The following is a 17,088-nucleotide window of genomic DNA, read 5'->3' on the forward strand; positions in this document are numbered from 1 at the left end:
AATTAAATTTCGTCAACGACCGAGAGAATTAAATAATTTTTAAGGTCGTCTGTGTATTAAAAAGTACTAAAAGTTTCGCCACACTTCAACGTTTTATATATAGCGAACGAATTTCTGAAAGTGAGAGCGTTTCTGGAAATCCGTTCGCGTATATTCAAAAATAGATTTATAAATAATGAGAGTTCATGCATGACGCTGACGGGAGACGTGCCGCTGTAAATGTAATATTCTGAAATTCTTTGACATTAATATATATCAAAGAGCTGAAGTGACTTTTATTAACGTAACTGATATGAACTATAAATATAAATGTTGACGTGAGGCTGTATAGAGCTGTTCCTGTCGGAGTGGGTCGAGGGGGAGGCTTGTAGCAGTATGAACCATATTTGTTAAACATAGTAAACTAATACATTGGTCACTTCCGCAACAAGTGACAGAAAAACATAAGCTTCGCCTCAGTTGTATTGGGCCGAACTTTGTGTTGAGAGTGAGTTATCGTTTGATGTTTGTTTCTTTTTAATTATAAATCTCATTTTTATAACGAAGGTAGCAGTTACACTTCAATGTCTCCGGTACCTTGGTCCTTAACCATTTCACCATCCGTCGGGTCCTAAGTGAGTCTCCCTCCTCCTTATTTTCTACATTTAGCAATGTCTATGGACAGTAGGGAGTAGGGCGCGGTGAAACTTGCCAGTGCCTCCATTGCACGCTCATTTTCTCTCAATTAGCACATGTTTCTAGGGCAGCATTCAAATCCATTGTTTTAATTACAAACATCTCTTCAGCTATAGAGGAATTCTTATGGTAGTAGTTCCATTCATCATGTCACAGTATACTGTTCTGTATAACTAGAATGGTGTCACACATTGACGGCATGCCGATTACCCACTGAAACCCAAACTTGGATGTTTATAAAGACAGATGGTATTTTGAGAATGTTTTCACAGTTACATAGTTTTTTCTTCTATTTCGTAGTCTGTTAGAGACTCGAGATTATTTTTAGAATAACCTCTTTAAGATCCCTCTTCGCTGTTAGTTGTTCGAGTTGTTAGCGTCTAGTAATAACCTAAGAACAGTTGCCATAATGGTGTAACTGTATTTTGTATAATGTTCCTCACGAGTCGAGGGTCGGCCTGTACTGGTAATAGTCTCGAGACTCGTGTCGGAGACGTCGTGATGAATTATTCAACCTTCAGGATAGTTATTACACAAAATGTATCCGAAGGTCGCTTCAGTTATAATGATCGCCGTCATCTCGATGTGTTCTCGCGTTCCTTCCTCTTTTTGTTAACAAGCCGATCCGCCAGCCAGCCAGCCAGCCGGTATTGTCTCTCGTCCTCTGCGGAACATTTTCATATAACCGCTTGGCCGCGTTTGTCACTAGATGCTGCGTGTTAATCACCGGACGTTCTAATTACACCCTTCATTATCACGAATTCCATGGAATGTTTCAAATTATTTCTCTCCTGCATCTAAAACTTGCATTTTATACTTATGTGGCTTCTTGTTAAATCTTTTACAGCTTTCCTCTCTGTATAATGTATTTATGCATTAATTTTTGTGTATTTTTGTATATAATATCGAGTCCTGTACCTTGTGATAATCTTTATCTCTCAACTTGGTGATCTTATAGGTCTTTTTACTGTTGGCCTTCAAAAGTATTCTCAAAAATCGTTGTCCTTACTTGGATATGTTTATTCTATTTCCGTTCTTAGTAAATTGCGCGTTAAAAACCTTTATCCCCTTTCGTCACCAACACTCTATAATCGGTTGAAGGGTTGCTTCCGCTGGATATTTTATTAAACAAGATTTATTTCTCGTTGTTTGCACGTTCTTTAACCAATTAGTCACAAAGAAAGTATTGAGCAGTTTCTTAGTAATAATTAATTAAGAATTTCGGCAAATAGAAATGTTACAAATCTTATTAGACAATAAAAATTTCACGGAAACAGTTAAAAATAAAATAATGAAAAAAATACAATAACAATTTACTTCCAATTAATCCAATGAAGACGGCCATAAATAATATTATATATTTCATTTTATTTTATGCATCCTTATAAATTCCTTCTGATCTGTTGCTGATTTATTTGTCCGTCGTGTGAGTGTTTTTAAAACACCATCGTTAAACGTTTGAATGCGCCAGTGTCGCCGGGAGTCGTTTAAGGATCTATTTATATTTGGACGTATGTCCGTGGTTATTAATATATGAAGGGTCTCGCGCTCCAGGTGTGATGGGGGACTAGGGGGTAGGGACGGCAGACGGACACACATCCTGTAACTATATATAGAGCGTTGTGAACTTGGAAGCAGGCGACGACACTTCATATTACTAGTGTCGTCCCTGTATGGAGCTCGTATATGTAACCTAATTTTGGTTAAATAAATATAATTGAACATAGATCTGTTATATCAGAGCGTGTGTTATCACGGTGACACGCAGTAATGCGGCCGATAATGAGACGACATTGAGGTGTCATTCATTGATTGCGACATTACGCTCGCATGGAACAGAACACTCGAACATTACACGCCGGCTTACACTGAACACTCCGCCGCATACATCGTGAGATATCGAGATATTACTCAATAAGGATTCACGTTATATTCAATGGAGTGTTGTGGATCTCATGGTGTTTGTCTGCTCATTGGCAGGGTTTATACTGTCCGGCACATCATGACCTGCCCGTGTTCAACACACACGAGACCTGTTCTAGGGAACACACGGTAGTGAACGCGTAATAGTAACATAATAAGGAAATGTGTCCGTTGATGCGTGCAAATAAAAAATCATGTTCAATATATCATTATATAAACACGGGCATATCTAGTTATTATATATGTATGTACGTGTGAGTTCCTGGTTCATAGTAGCGGTATGTCCCATTTGCTGTAATGTGTGTCCCAGCCGCTCCCTCACCCTGTGTTCTCCTTCACTATGATCATCATAGAGAGCTTCGTATTCTCATATTATAAACGTTCACTAACAACATCCGCCGGCTCGCGAGGTTGTTTGTCAACTGTGTCCTTCATCTACATACTTTAGTGATGCTCTTTATCAGACTCACTGTCTCCGCACCTGTCACTGGGACTTTAAAGTCTAATGTCCAAGTACAATATGTTTTACCACAAGTCCGCATCGTTACACTAATACTATAATGTGCGCAGGTTATAAATTACCGTTAAATCCCCGTATGCAGTGTGACCATGTTCACTGATTGTAAGGAAACATTAGATTTTATTATAATAATTACTCGTAGCAGTAATAAGTGTTGTGAAGGTCTGCACCATCGCCCACAGTCTGTCCGCTCTCCGCTTTATACAACACAGCTGCGCGAATATATTTTGTTGTTTTTTGTCAACGCTTACGGAGCAAATTTATAGCGTTTGTGTGAATTTAGTTTGAGTCACTAAAGTTATATATATACATATATGTAAAGTTGATCCGAGCTTGTTGTCCTGTATCTGATGTGAAAACGACATTATTGTGTTGCTGATAAATTTAATACGATTTTTCTTCTCTATTCTACGTTATACTATTTTTTCTAGTCAACGATATTATAGTGGGAGATTGTTTAACATACTCTAATAACTATTATATAACTGAGTCCAATGATCCGTACATCTAAATGTACATCTATAATTGAAGAGTATACGTGACGGTACCACCCGGAGAAGATACAGTAGCATCTTATTTATTTTTTATTTAAAACCTGTTTTTCCCACATCATCCAACGCTGTTATTTTCCTCATAAATCATATTTAACACCGTGTATGAAGTCGCTTTTCGTGTAAATGAGCCCTCGACGATAACAACGCTCTTTGTTGCAACACACTTGTTGAATATTACTAATGCTTCTAATTAATGGAATGTAGGTTTGTCTTACTCGTTGTATGTATGAAATGAAAATGCTTATTGTATGAAGAAACGTATTTAGAGCGTACGGTTTTATTAATATCGATGACACACACATACAGCGAAACGAGCGGCACGAATGTAGGGATGGGGGAGAGGGAAGGGAGCGGTGATGATTGGAGGTGACAGGACCAGAGGAGACAGAATGTGAGGAAGAAGCTGTCACTGAGACCTTAGAGCTTAGTGCCATAGTAGGTTATAGAGGAAAGAGGATTTTAACGACCCATACTAATGATGAAATGTAATAATGAGCCAATTAAAATAACGAAATAGACATTAATGGACGAACAAATAGGTCGATTAGGAAACATGTTCCATAAATAATGATTAACTCATTAGAGATTCAGCGGATAGGGACCATTGTTTCATTTGTAGTGTTTGTCAATGAGAGCCCCCACCTCGTGAACACTGCGGGACGAGATTTGCGTTAAGACTGAGACGTATAAATAACGTTATATCTGTAACAACAAATACACACGAGGGAATCTATTGAAGCTTAAATACATACAGTGATGTAACAGTCACTGAGGACTATTGACTATACCTATGTATAGTCCTAGTGTTTCTAGTAGTTATGTAAGTTGTATTCTATCCCGCCAGTCTGTCTCGTCCTCACATGTCGGTTCTATTGACGTCGACCGCGACTATTTCGCTCCTTCCCTCCATCAGCTCGTTCGAGAATAAGAACGAGTTGATGGAGGGAAGGAGCGAAACGTCAGTCACGTCGGCAGCCTCTGATTTGCGCCCCGAGTATGTATGTATGTACAAATGTATGTCGGAAACTGTGAATATTGTCAGTCTAATTTCGCGATAAACTAATAAGGAAGTGTCGTGTTTCTGGGACGTGACCACGTGGGCTGACTCGCTGGAACAGATCACACTCTATTAGCATATAAGACTGTGTAGTAACAAGAAACTATTGAACTATGACCATTATATTCTTATGCAATTTATCATATTCATCGGAGTATGTATTTTAATGAGCACAAAATCATTAATCACTTCAAGTGCCGATCGCCCGGTTGCGGGAGGGTCGTCCTCGACATCTTAGTGACGTCATCCGGGTCTAGTGTCAGTGGTAAAAAAGTCCCACAGAGAGCGCGGCGCCCGCGTCTGTTACGAAATCGAAAGCAAAACCACTGAAATGTACATTAAGAAACAAACGGCACCTCACGCTTTACACAGATACATACAACACAGGGAGCGGTCTGACCGTCTGAACCAAACCTCACGGATACGGAGAGAGTTCCATCATCGGTCGGATATTTATAACATGCCGGCATCGACTAGGAAACAAACTGTATGTTTTATTAAGTGACCTGAATTCTTCTCTTGTTTACATTTGAACAGTCTTTTACCTATCGAGTTTAATCTATTTAATAATACAAAGAAAGACAGGACTGTGCCGTTTATCGATATATATGTATGATATGGTCTCTTGTGTACGATATGATTTATATATGGCCAAATAAAATCAAATGTTTCATGAATAACAGTGATAAGATGATAACTCCTCAAATATTGAACTAAAACACACCCACGCACACATACAAACACACACGCATACATACAAACATACACGCATAAATTCAAACACACACGCACACATACAAACACACACGCACACATACAAACACACACACACACATACAAACACACACACACACACACACACACACACACACACACACACACACACACACACACACACACACACACACACACACGCGCGCACACGCGCAAACGCGCACAGGCGCACACACACACACACACACACACACACACACGCACACACACACACGCACACACACACGCACACACACACGCACACACACACACACGCACACACGCACACGCGCACGCACACACACGCACACGTACTATTGTCACCTCGTGGTCACTACGGAGCGAGGCTAACTTCAGCTCGGAGAGAATTCACTAACTCACTAAGAACGTGACCAGAAGAGACTGAAATTAACATTGTCGGATCGGTTTACTTATTTAACACTTATATTACAACATTCTGGAATTTGTAAAAAAATAAAACAATTCTTTAAAAGGTGGTTTAGTTTTTTTCAGAAAAAATATATTTTGATGTTGTTTTAAATCCACTGAGCGGTGATGGTGAATTGTAGGAAGACATCAATTAGCCGAGTTAATCGATTCTGAGAGTGCGGTGTGTGTTAAACGCCAAGTCGGTACTATATGTATTAAGGAAAGTGGTACCGTCCACGGTGACGTCACCACCACCCACTGACCACTTCCTCACCATGGTGACACTAACGGTACGCTTCCCGTCACACAACAGGCAGATAAAAGTGTTTGAATAACTCACGTCACATCACATACCACTCGGTACACACTCAGTACACATGATTATGATGTACATGATGGCCGGAGCCTCGGTTCTTGTATAAGTTATATTTTTTGCGTATTTATTTAAGTACAGTAATTAAGCTGCGACTGCTATCATATTTTTTTTGTCAAAAATTTTCAAAAGAAGCGTACGATCAGGAAATACAAAAAATATATAATTGTAATATTTAGTCCGATGTCGTGTCTACAATGAATCTGTACTACTGGCCAAGGTTCATTCAAACATAACATTCAAGGAAAGATCTAGATGTATTGTCTTGAAGGTTCTATGTTCTCAGTATCTCGGTCCAGTCGGGTCCAGGTTCAATCACGACTTGTCCGTAAACCTCAGTACTTCAGTCGTTATGGTTTTCTTTATCAATGTTTATTATTGTGTAGAAACATCATTACTGTATTAAAAAACATTATCCGCCTACATCAGGAAATAATGTGACATGTATTAGAATATTACAACTGCAGATGGAAATCTCGGCGATGAGAGTTGACATTCTCGTTATTGCTATAAAATTACAGTCTTTTTGTGAACCGGCTGGTCCGCGACAGTGGTTCACCGCGGAGCTGATCTACTTACGACACGAAACATATCTTTATAAAGTATATGATTTTGTCAAGTTGAAGATACATGTTCATTAGCTATGTTATCATCGTAAACAAAGTTTATTCATTTGGAGGTTTCCAACACAGTAAGTCAGTCAGTGATGCGATTAGAAGTGTTTGGAATATTTTGGTGAGTTCACGGCTCGGCCGGGAGTCGTTCATCGACCGCCGTACATACCTACATAGTGTTTAGCTTCCAGATATTTATAACAGAGGAGCGTTCAAAATAAAGCTAACTCGCTAACTGTTCTGTAACGACGCCTCGCCTTCGACATGCACACCGACCTTAATATAACTTCGTAGTTTAACATTTTTAAATTCGTCCAGAGAGTTTGAGTTGAGTTCAGTACAGTGTTATATATTTTATAAAATTGTTTATACAGAAGGTACATTCTGTTTCATTGGTTTTTAAAACATTCTCGCTATATCGAGACGGGTTGGAATTGTCGGGACACCAATGTCCATGCATCACAAAAATAGTGTCGGTGTTGTATATGTACACATAAATGTATTGTTATCACTAGAAATGTACACATCTCAATGATGACAAAATAATTTAAATATATAACGTAATAATGAAACGTCTGCGATGTAGTTGGTCGTACAATAAAGTCAATTACTTTGTTAGACTCGGTTCAAGTCGCTGACCACATCGCGTGCACTCGACCGGTGATACTATGCACTGCAGTCAGAAGGCGGATCTATAGTGGATTGTACCTTTGGTATCTACCGTACCTACCGCCGTACCACGGGCGCTGTAGACTAGAGGACGATGACCTGTTATAACTTATTACACGATACAGACCGTAGACTGTAGACGTATTAAACAGGCCTCTTAAACTCACAGTTCAATAAAAAATATACTACGCAGTTGGAGACGTTCTCTATCTGATCGAGATGACATCTGAAAAAGACGTCTCGAAAAAACGCTGAAGATTACGAACAAAGAATGAAATATGTATATTGGCTGACGTTTACTGGAACCACGAGCCTGTCTCCTTTAAGAATGTCTCCAATACATCCAGTGAAGAGTCCCGGAAATGACCGCTCCCTTGTAATGAATTTGAGAACATCAAAACCTTAAAACAATATATCCATGATCCATATTACACACACACGGCGAACGTTGTTTACGTTATCAATAATTTAAAATAGAAAACGCTCGAGAACCGGACCGATGTTAAAAACTATGGTGAAATTTAGTTTTGTTATAAGAACAGTGCTCTCTTAATATATCTACATCCACGTACTGCGTGTAAAACCTCCACCCGCCGCTCCTCGTTACTGTGAGTCTGTCGCCTGCCTTAACACTTTCCAGAAGCGATCTCTCTCTGTCTGTATGATCATTAAATTTTATGTCTTACGTTTAATAGTATCCCGTGAAAGACTCCTTAACTTAATAAATATTTACTTCCAGTTATATCGTCCCTACTTCGTGACTTGTCGATTGTAATTAGATTTTATTAAATAGAGGAGTACGTTTCTTAGTTATCATTTATAATAAAAGAAATAAACAGTTTTCAACACTCTCACATGAGCTGTGGGACTTGTTGTCTCCCATCGAGGTGTAAGGTATATGGATATCAATGTCATCGCACATTCCAGATGGTAGAATCTTCTGTATTATCCTAGTTAATATTTACTCAAAGCGTATTCAATGTATGTCGGGGAGATAACTTTTAGAGTTTAGACAAAGACTCTATTAACTCTTATAATAATATAGACTATTACATTATAATATAGACCTCTACAAATGTCCAAATTATTTTTAGAGTGTGACTAACAGGGTAAAAACAATACCGCAATCATTGATCACAGGTTTTCAACTATTTCTCATTTAAAAACAAGTGTTGACGTCTTTATCGTTTAGCCAAAACATCTCGTGTGATATCAATACATTGTTATTCTAATATTGGGCTCACTGCATGAAGTCGTCAATTAATTGAAGTGCGACCGAGTCTGATTCACACAAAGCAAAAAAAAAAACAAGACTCGCCTCGACGCGATGAAGCGATTAACTGTGAATCCACCGTGAAGATAATATCACTCGCGCACTGAAATGAAGTTCCTGTTACGAAAAAAATAAAAAGCTTTAGTAATGAAAATTAAAGTTTAGCGAGATAATTTTGCTCCGCGAACCGGACAGAATATCCGTATACCGCAGGTTAAACCTAGTTACAAGTATAATGTGAACATTTCAAGGATCAATAAGAATAGTAACGGCCCAATAACAGTTGTATGTGTAACATGTATCAGTAGAGTAGAGTGGAGGGGCCGCGTGACGGCAGCGCCCTTGGCATTATTAGCACTATCACAGGCGGTGACATCATCGTGCGCACACACAAACTCACGGCGCTCTACGGGCACGGTGAGAGTTAGGTATTCTGTGGGTGTTCGCTCGTACTCGGGGTGAATTACAAACTCTATAGTCACCTGTGCACGTGGACACCGGGAGGGACATTCACACATTACAATATACAGTTAATTATAATATAATGTAATGTAACACAAAAATAATAGCCGGTTATCAAACCGTCAGGAACGCATGCTACGTCACAAAGAAGGTCTTAGATTATTCTACATTACGGAGCGATCTATTCTGTTTGGCTGGTCCACAGACGTAAGGTCGTCATCAACACGCCCTTCATTTCACCACTTTTACTATGTTACAGTTTGTTTTTATCTATTGTTTTCGTTTAAAATTAATTATTGTTTAACTCGTATAAGATTATTATTGCTACGTATTGATCGTTTAAGGCAGTCGATATATATGATTAGTCAATATTTTTGGAACACGTGTACCGCAACCTGGACCAGTGCTTTCATCGTCACGGTCTATATGATCTCGGACTCTGGCCCTGGGATGATCTTTACAAAGTAACTTTATAATTTAAGAATGTTTTTATTAAAAATGATGTGAGTATAGATGTTGAAAATAAAAATGACTGGGTAATGAATAAAGATATAAAAAAGTTTTATAACGTTCGTTCACGAAGGAAATATTTTGTTATTGTGTAATATTTATCTGAGCAGTAATGCAAGAGTCTAGTGAGTGTCGCATCTCTAGTGTGTAGTCTCCACCTACGTGATGGGATGCTGTGTTCTGAGATCATCGTTTGAAGCGGTGACCTCCACTGTTTTTGAAGGGATGTACCGGAGCGGAGCACCATCGACTACATTATAACTATCGAGGGGAAATCAGAGCGGATCGAATCATCTGTGACGGTCATTATACACATACATTAAACCAATCAACCGCTTTGATCGCTGTGAAAAATACCTTTTTATTATTTACGAAAATTGGAACGAACACTGAGGCTAGCTGTTACTTTATTTCTTATGCGTTGTGAATATTTTGAAATAAATTACCATTTACTTGAACCGAATAAATATCGCGGTTTTTCCATTGGCTCGTGTTTATCTATGAGCTGTAGGTCCTTACGGAATGTTTACTTTATGTTTTAATGTGACTTCTATAATTATGTAGTGTTGTCTATAAGCCGTACGTGGTATGATATATCGGTTCTACAATGTATGCGCCTGGTCATGAATGAATGTCCCCCTCCGCCGAGTCTTGCCAACAGCTCAGACTGTATCACACTGTCGGCCATCACGAAACCAAGAGCGAACCAACAGCGACCTATCACCGTGGTCTGGCTTGGCTTGGCCGGGCCTGGCGTGGCATGGCCTGGCCGTGACCGTACTTCTATTCTTAACTCTGTTTCAAGATCACGAGCGTCAATAGACAATGAATTCGTTCATGACGTCATCTTGATGTTTTGACGAATTTATAAAAGATGATATTGTGTTTTGAAAAACGCCTTTATGAGAGGAAGTTTTAATCAAGTGCGAGACGGGGTTCGATATGAAATGAGAAAACGTGATCGGAACATTAACATAAATGTAAATGAGTATTAAGATTGAGTCATTTCAGACAGAAGAAGAGCGTACAATTATATATTTAAAAATAAACATATTTCATAGACCTTGAACTGTAAAACGGAAAATCTCACTCGGTTTAAAACTTCCATTCAATTATTTTAACTAAATTCACTTCTCGCGGAAACAACTGGGTCTCGTAAATATAACAACTTTTTATTTTATTTTTATATCAAATACTTATTATATTCAAAATGTTATATTCGGGTCATGTTTTACGACCGCTGTGCTATAAAGTGGAGTGCAGGAGTTTTTTTTATAAAATCTCTTGTCCCTTCTACCCTTGATCATACTGACGGCTGCTGCTTTGAGTTTACCGAAGAGCAGATTCTGAGACTCGAGCACATGCGGAGTCTTGTGTTGCTGTTCATATTTTTATTACATCTATATTATTAAGTTGATGATTCTCGGTCTTCGTCAAACTCCACTCTATCTGATCATCATACATTCCATCCATCCATTCCAATATTTCATCTATCTTCATCTTAGAATCTCTCCTCCCCAACTTCCCGTCTCTGGAGTTCCCTTTCTCTTCATATACGTTGCGTCCAATCATCACCTAATTTTAAAAAAGAGGTCTAAAACCATTTCTGTGACCTGAGTTTTTAACTTTGTTTTTCTATTCCTTCGTATATTTTTAATTGAATTTCGTTATTCTTTAACTTAATATAAGTTTTCATAATATATTTCAAATGTATGTGATAGCTGAGCATTTGTTGATTTTATTTCCTGTATGTTGTATATTATTTATTTTTTAAGACTATCTGTCGTGTCATTACATTTGACAAGTTTTATTTACATCAACATTGAAGCTAGTGAATGCTCATGGTCCGTACGCTCGGGGTACAGGTACAGGGAGCAGGTCCATGGAGGCGTGTGATAGTGACGCTCTGACAAGTGTGACCTCATGGGGACCACATCCCGTGTTTTATTATTATAATGACAATGATATTATTCACAATCATGAAGTCTCGGTCGACGTTCCTGTCGTCAGTGGACTCTCCTAAGAACACGCCGACCAACTATAAGGACTGCTTGCTTGTTTGTTTTAAAACTCTTCGTATTTATAACTTCCTATTGTTAGTACTTTTTATTTCTTCCTAACAAAATAAGAAAAGTTTTTTCTGGAACAAATAATAGTTAGATTTTCGAGAAATATTTAAATATTAAGCGTGAGATAACAACAGCTATAAAATTTTCAATAATTGAATGTTTATTATATTTTAAGTTCTCATCTCAATATGACACTCTTTATGTGTGTGTGTTTATGTCTGTGAGGACATGCAACGATGACGTAATACTAATACCGGTTAACATTGGAACAAACAAAATGTAAAACATCACATATACATATGTAGTTATATTTCGATGGAATTATTACAGATGGTTCAGTTTAAACGAGAATTGTTTTAAACGAGACTTGAACATAAAAACTAGCGACAGTCGCTATTTTTATGTACAATATTAATATGTATATCTTTGTTGCGACGAGGTGACCTTAGTGTTCTGTGTAGTCATTAAAACGAGCCCAACCTTGACACGACCTTCAGTCTTATTAACGTACAGTCGACACGAGATGGTAGCAGCCAGCAGGGGACTCTCGACCCGCCATCGGATTACTTTAGGGCCCAACCTCACTATAAAGTCGTTCACAGTTCGTTCTCGGTCCGATTTCGGTCTGGCAAAGTCATATCATGTTCACATTATACAATCTGACTCAGTTCACGATTCTGTCTTGAATTGCCAATAATCAAAGTCGAATGTATAGTATGTGGCTTGCAGATAATTAATAAACTTAGAAAGTTATTATAATATTTGCAGTAAAAAAATGTCATGTACCTTTTTGATTGAAGAATTAGCAATTATAGCTCTTCTTGATGAAGAAGATAATATTATCAAGAAAAAAAGAAAATATAAAGCAATGAGAACAATGTGGGTGCATCCAAGTTTACTTTACTTTACTACAATATAATTCAAATACGATTAAAATTTATTAAAAGTAAAATATAGTTAAAGTTTTGAAGTTCATTGCATTTGATATACTTATCGCTTCAGCGGGTAAGAGATGACTGAACCCGAAACAATATTCACACTATCGGTACATGTCCTGACAGGTTAGATCTCGCTCAAAGAAAAATTTCTTCGAACCTGATCATGATTGGACTGGGAATTGAGCGAAACTTGACTGTTACGGATAGTATGAATGCACACATATGTTTTTTACTTCATAATATTTTATCAAACCGAGATTGGACCGAGAACGAACTATGAACGGCTTTATAGTGAGGATCGGCCCTTAAAGAGACATCTGACGGAGATGAAACATATCATACAATATTAAATATGTACCGTGACATTCCATGTGACAGTACTACTGATGATCACACAGACATACTGTAAACGTTATATTTATCATCATATTTTCCAATTGTTATATAACATGCCGGAGTGTGTTCCGTCCGCGTCGTGTGTTGTCGTGAGAGAGGTTGCAGCGTTTCATATTTATCGTGGGGACTGTTCATGAACACAGAGCTGTTCCCGATCGACTCAACGGCACTTTCCCTTTTATATAAGTTGTAATTGAACCGACTCTAATTGTAGAGCCGTCACGACACAACCGTACAATTATAAATATCGCTCTGTCCGAATGACGTATTACAGCTAGTTATTACGAGAGAACTGATCGAACGGAGTGCGAATATTTATTGATGTCGTACATTTAATATTTCATCTACAATACGACCGTTCTCTATCTCGTGTGCTGAGGACAGCTGCTCGTCTCCTCTCTCTAAGAGACCATCCATTAGCTTTCTATTTTTTTTGTGCGTCGAACTAATCTGAAGGCGCCCCGAGCAGAATGCCCCGATTCACATTTGTTGGCAAATTGGCGGAGTGCATAACACAGGCACGTTTACATAGTGTTGAATATTAAGCTAAATAGTTGGTTAATAACACGAGAGGGACGAATGTGGTCCACTTGACCTCTTCACTGATGGATGCGGGTACAAAAAGTGACCTTAATCGTGAGAGCGACATCTTTCATTAATAGAGAAAGTTCTATAATAATGTTGGAACTGTTGGTCTCTAAGATAGGATCTCATTCTGCTGGGGTATTATTGTACACTGCGAATACATCGATTCGAAAACGCGACGCTGTTTTTAAAATAACAAAAGCTGACAATTTTTATCTTGACATCTCATTGTGTGTGATTTTTCATGTCATCAGTATATTTTATTTTCTCTTATTTCGGAGAATCAGTTTCCCTAACATTTAACAGTCAATACACTTTACTATAGCATCGTACTCTCATTACTGTATATATCTATCTCCCGGAACATTTTCCTTTAACTTTCTCTGTTCTCGTGAAAGTCGTTCTTGCTCCGTCTGATACACCGGATCCTCCTCCTCCTCAAATGCGTTACCGCATATACATTCGTAACATATACATTCATACTAACAATACTTATATACTATTATTAAGAGGTGGTAGGTAGCTCTTATGAGTCGACTGTCCACTAACTTATAAATAATATGTCGAATCCTCCCGTCTCGACAGTAACTCCATCATCGTCTTCCCACGTCTCGTCTCCTGACCCATATCCTACAATTATCATAATTATTATTTAACCTTCATAGCCTTTATCTCCGCTCCGTGTTCCTCGTCTATATTGAATTACGACACACATCCACACACTCGCACAAACAAACATAACATAACATGCGTACTATAAAGTCAAATGAAACATTAATGTAGTTTATGTTTATATTTATCGAGTTCCCTATCACGCCTCGGGGCCAGGGCTCAGGTTGTACACATATCACAGTGGACAGCTGGCGTGTAAGGTGTTACATGAGTCGGTGAGTGTGTCTGTAACCATCGCCAACTCTCCACTGACCACCGTCACACCTTCACACTCCTCATGTACACTATGTAAACCGCCGGCCGCAGTGGATGTTTCGTTGTGTTCACTCACATTAAAAATGATGTTTGAAATGTACTACATTAATATTGTTTAACTTTACACAGACAGATGATGAATACCTTTGTGATTTTATTTAAAAACATAATATTCGTACATAAAATTATCAACATGTGAATATTTTCAAAAATTCAGTTACTTAATGACACAGACTTTCTCTCCTTTAATCTATTTATAATTTTCATTCAATATATGTAATATAATGGAGAGAAAATCGAGAACTTGTGTGGAATGATGTCGCCTATAATCTGTCCTGGTTTGAGTGACAGCTTCATTATAGCCTCAGATGTTAATAGTGATGGTTCAAGTCGGATGTAATGAACGGAAGAAAAACACATTAAACATATAGAAAAAAGTTATAAATAATGTGTTTAAGAGAATTACAGAAAGGCAGTTCATGTTTGAGTGTGAACCGAGTCTAGACTATTATATTTACTTAATATAACTATTAAAAATATTTCTTTCGTGACCTTGTCATTGTAACTAGTTTAATGTTGCATGTTAACAATACATTTATTATGAAAGCATTAAAATCACGGAGTCACAGTAACATAACTCTTTGAAGAACTCATGAGATATTTAAAATAACTTGGTCTTTAATAACTTTAATATTATCCATTGGCTCAAGTTATAGGCATTCATGGGTAGTTGTTATACAAAGTGAAGAGCAACAAAGTTACAAACAAACAGTGAAGTGTCCGTTAGAGGAGAGACGACTGCCCTAGCTGACGATTGACACTGTATATTACCCAGATATATTGTCCAGATGAACATGGACGTTACGACTGGACGATTACATTATATCGATAATCAGTTTAGGCCTGCGATTTCGAACGCGCTGTCTGCGAAAATGTATTCAGAGTGGAATTTATAGCGCATACTTAAATAGACATGGTAACCAACTGGCAGCGCAGCGCCATCTATAGACTAACGTCTGAGTTGATACAAAATACGACTTCCATGGCTTGTGGCTGATGGAACTACACGGAATATAATAAATAATTACCCACGTGTCATTGTGATGTGTAGTCTACAAAACTGGGGGGTTTCATCAAAATATTTTCAATGAAAAAACCTTCAAAGTTTTGTCTATTTTCCTCTTTATAACAATCATCTATCTCAAGTCGTTACTCATTATACGTAACGTGTTAATGTTGTTTGTCAGTTTGGAAAACGCTTCGTCGAACGAGTCCCCGGAGTCGAGAGCTCCCAACCGTTGTTCAAAGGGTTCCCTCGGGATGCGACCAACACAAACACACACACACGCGTCCACCCTCACTCTTATTTTAGTGTAAATTTAAGAAGGAAATAATAGCGGTCAAAGAAACGATATCATATCCTAAGACTCGGGGGATACAATGCTGTTGTTACCTATGAAAGTGAACTGACTGTTAATATGAAATGTACTTATCTGTAAACCGGCACGGGAACAGGCGCAGGACAAAAAGAAGAGCCGCCGTAGATTCAGACGGAATGTTCCTAATATACCGGCGCAGTTGGAGCGACGCCAACTGCGAGAAGTGTGGCGTGTGGAGTGTGGAGTGTGGAGCAGGTAGACGGGGGGATGGAGACGGGAGAGCTTTGAGATGATGGTAGAATATTGTTTTCCATATTATAAAGGATCTCAACCGTGCTCCTCACACGAACCGTGTGGCGACCATATCACTGTACATACAAATATAAATACATAGTAAAGCGTTCTTATAGTCTCAGTTAATGTATTTTGTATTGTTCTTTGTCTAAGAAAATTATCAGTATAGTAGGTTTGGTGGATGGAAGGGTTGAGAAAGATAAAAGAAAAGAGTAAGTAAGAGAGGATACGAGACAAAGAGGAGTTGGTAGTAAAGTGACGACTGAGGAGTGACACGTGACAAGTGTATGAAAGTGGAGTGCTTGGTGTGAATTGGGAGTAGTTTATAAGGTACAGACGGATAAACGTCGATTGAATGTCTTGGAATGGGACCTATTATACTGTCTTGTCTCAGTCGCATGGAAGGAGTCAACCGACCGGTTCCATATGACACGATTTTATCAATCAAAATCAATGACAGTAAGCTCTGTCAATGAGACATTGATATCTAACGTAACTTCTTGTCTCAATATGTATTTTCTACTTACTCGAACCTAGTAATAATAGATGTCCGCGTGATAGTTCTAGTACCTAATTCACACCGCACCGGTTCCAGCATTCCATTACTCTCATCAATGTTATCTGATGTTGTAAATGACGGCCTATTATGGCATTGAATCGCCAAAACTAGATCCCATCGTATAAACTG

General features: G+C 38.3%; 1 protein-coding gene across 1 annotated transcript in view; it reads left to right on the forward strand.

Moving 5' to 3' along the window:
* LOC116774684 (actin-binding LIM protein 1-like) overlaps positions 1-17,088 on the forward strand; it is a 29,019-nt gene that overhangs the window by 903 nt on the left and 11,028 nt on the right.

The sequence above is a fragment of the Danaus plexippus genome, chromosome 23, assembly GCF_018135715.1.
Source record: "Danaus plexippus chromosome 23, MEX_DaPlex, whole genome shotgun sequence".
Classification (NCBI taxonomy): Eukaryota; Metazoa; Arthropoda; class Insecta; order Lepidoptera; family Nymphalidae; genus Danaus; species Danaus plexippus.